At 37.3% G+C, this 3,533-nt stretch overlaps 1 non-coding gene across 1 annotated transcript; it reads right to left on the reverse strand.

The window, feature by feature from the left end:
* Nucleotides 1-3,063: 3,063 nt before the first annotated feature.
* On the reverse strand, nt 3,064-3,170 carry LOC141699104 (small nucleolar RNA R71). Its single transcript, XR_012565591.1, has one exon. It is a non-coding gene; the product is annotated as a small nucleolar RNA R71 (small nucleolar RNA).
* Nucleotides 3,171-3,533: the final 363 nt, after the last annotated feature.

Consider the following 3,533-nt stretch of genomic DNA (forward strand, 5'->3'; position numbering starts at 1 on the left):
TAACAGAGAATTCAGGGATCAAGGGGGAGGCACTTCTTCTAGAAGTCAACTTCCATCTGCAAGAAAATGGTCTAAGTCACACACACCTGACTTAATCATTGGAAACCCTGACAGTGGTGTAAGAACAAGAAAAGCCACTCAAAATGAATGTCTCTACCATTCTTTTCTATCTCAAACTGAACCTAAGAAGGTTGAAGAAGCTCTACAAGATGCTGACTAGGTCACATCAATGCAAGAGGAACTCGATGAATTTGAAATGAACAAAGTCTGGACTCTGGTACCAAGACCAAACACCAGATCTATAGTTGGCACAAAGTGGGTGTTCAAAAACAAAACTGACAGTGAGGGCATTATCACAAGGAATAAAACAAGACTAGTTGCAAAGGGTTAGTCACAACAAGAAGGCATTGATTATGATGAGACATTTGCTCCAGTTGCAAGGTTAGAGGAAATAAGAATATTTCTTGCCTATGCTGCTCACAAGAAGTTTAAGGTGTTCTAAATGGATGTGAAGAGTGCATTTCTAAATGGAGAATCGGAAGAGGGAGTTTATGTTGACCAACCTCCAGGGTTCATTGATCCAAAGTATCCAGATCATGTCTACTTATTGGATAAAATACTCTATGGAATGAAGCAAGCTACAATGGCCTGGTATGAAACACTTGCTCTATTTCTTCTAGAGAGTGGTTTCACAAGAGGATGCAAATTAGACAGGAAAAGCACTTCAGGAAGCTTCCAATTTCTTGGAGGCAGATTGGTTTCTAGGTACAGCAAGAAACAAAAGTCAATTTCCACTTCAAGTGCAGAAGCATAATACATTGCTGTAGGAAGCTTTTGTGCACAGATTCCATGGATGAAGAATCAGGTGCTGGATTATGGGTTAGACTATTCTTCTATTCCTATACATTGTGATAATAAAAGTGTTATTGCAATAATAGTAAATCCAATGCATCATTCAATGACTAAGCACATCAGCATCAGATACCATTTCATAAGGGAACATTGATATTTGAAATTTATATCCACTTAGAACGCTTCGTAAAGGCTCGAATTAGTGATTTGTACTCAAGTAATTTGTATTTTTGATGTGTTTTTGTAGTGTTTTGCATTTCAGGGTATATTTGGAAGAAGAAATAAATTTTACATTTTTTCTATGCTAAAAGGGTGTTGGATGGAGCCTCGGGAGTTAGCATGAAAGAAACAAGCAATTGAAGTCAAGAAAACAAGAAAAATCAGAATTTCCAGAAGGTCAGGGCGGCCGCGCTAGTCTTGGGAACGGCCGCACCCATTTGTCAGAAAGCGAGCGCGCCCGTGCTGGTATTTGGGGCGGCCGCGCTGGGTCGGGATTGCAGAATCCTGATTGCAATATAATAATGCTTTTTCAGACTCCAGATAGTATTGGGCTTATATATAAATCATTTTGAAGATGTTTTTTAGAACAACGAGAAGAAGCAGAGAGAGCAGTAAGAAGATCTAATAGCACAATACAACGAAGGAGAAGAAGATCTTGTTTTTACCCGTGATTCTTTGTTAGTTGTAATGTTTGATGCTTATTTTCTTATTCGTTTGAACCTTACACTCTTGTTAATGTACTTTTGATTATTATTCACTTTATAAATATTTAGTTTTTATACCATGCTTTCATTGGAACCCATGGTGACGATGAGTTCGGTTATGAACTAATCTTTATCGTGGGGTTCTAACGGATTTACTTATGGATTTCTATAGTTAATTTATTTCAATATCTTGGCATGTGGTGATTGATTTATATCCTAGTATTGGTTGTGCTTATTCGTCTTATGTGCGTAGATAACATATAAGATAGCGTGTTAATCTTTATTGAAGCGAAAGTGAATATAGAGGTTTAGAACTTGCCATGCTAGCATAGGTTCATGTATAATTGTTATGCATAATTCATAGGTGTTTATAACCATCTTACTTTCCCTATATAATCACGATAGATAACTTGCGTATTAAACCGTTATGTTTTCAAATTCTATAGACATATAGGGTCTAAGCATAATTGGTGTCTACTTAGCTTCTATCTCTTTTGTGGATGTCTAGTAGTAAGGTATTCGTGCAACAAAAGTTGGTGTTTACTAGTTTTGTGTTATCTGATTAGTTGTCATCACCATTTTATGCTAAGGTTAAGAACAATGACTATGAATGAAGTATTTAATGAAGTTATAATTCCATGTTTGTCTCATATAGTTAATTCAATCACTGTTATTCTTAGTTAATTGCATGTTAGTTTAATCTTAGTTATAAACATCTCAACTTGTTATTGTCTTAGTATTGAGCGATAGTCATACCATTATTGAATAAGTGCATAATCTAAAATTAACTAAAAAGAGTCTCTATGGGTACGAATTTGATTTATATCTTATACTACTTGTGAACGCGTATACTTGCATGTAATTTTAGCGCGTATTTTCTCCCTAACAAGTTTTTGGCGCCGCTGCCGGGGACTCGGTGTTTAATGTAGTTGATGTGCTTGACATTAGTGGTAGTTAAAGTTCACTGACTCGGATATCTTACTTACAAGGGTACTTGTTGTGTTTCAGGTACTCAAGAGAGCGTGTATGCGAACGTGTTCTCAATCTCGTAAGGAAAAAGAAGTTCTTGAAGAAGAAGTTTTTGTTGAGGAAAAAGTTGAAAAAGAAGTTTTTGTTGCAATGGGAGAACCAGCAGTGAATCCGAACGTTTTGATGGATTTTTCTCAACCGAAGATTAATGACATTCAATCTAGCATTGTGACCAACCATCGCGGCTAATACTTTTGAAATCAAATCTAGCACGATTCAGATGGTGCAGAATTCAGTCCAGTTTGGGGGTTCTCCAACGGAAGATCCCAACATGCACATTAGAGATTTCATCGAGATCTGTGACACTTTCAAATTCAACAATATTTCTGAAGATGCTGTTAAGATGAGGCTTTTCCCATTCTCTCTGAGGGATAAAGCTAAGTGCTAGTTGCATTCTCTACCAGTAGGTTCTATCACTACTTGGGAAGATCTTGCTCAGAAATTTCTTACTAAATTCTTCTCTATGGCAAATACAGGTGCAATCAGGAACGCTCTTACTCAATTTGTGCAGCAATCGGGAGAGTCTTTATGTGAAGCTTGGGAGAGTTATAAGGAGATGCTTAGGAAGTATCATCATAATGGGATGCCTGACTGGATGATTATCAACTGTTTTTATAATGGTTTAGGAGCACAGTCTAGACCATCAGGTGGAGCCTTATGGGCTAAGAGCTATGATGAAGCTTATGAGTTGATTGAACTGATGGCTGTTAATGAATACCATAACCTAACTCAGAGACTACCTCAAGGCAAGGTAGCAGGAATTCTGGAAGTGGATACAGCTACTGCTATAGCTGCTCAGCTTAAGGCTTTAATGATGAAGGTGGAATCTTTGACTAATTATGGAGTTAATCGGATCACAAGTGTTTGTGAGCTTTGTGCAGGTGCGCATGAAACTGAGCAGTGTGCTATTTCTAGTGAATCAGCTCAGTTTATAAGCTACTTTTAGAG

The sequence above is a fragment of the Apium graveolens genome, chromosome 11 (genome assembly GCF_009905375.1).
Source record: "Apium graveolens cultivar Ventura chromosome 11, ASM990537v1, whole genome shotgun sequence".
NCBI classification, from domain to species: domain Eukaryota; kingdom Viridiplantae; phylum Streptophyta; class Magnoliopsida; order Apiales; family Apiaceae; genus Apium; species Apium graveolens.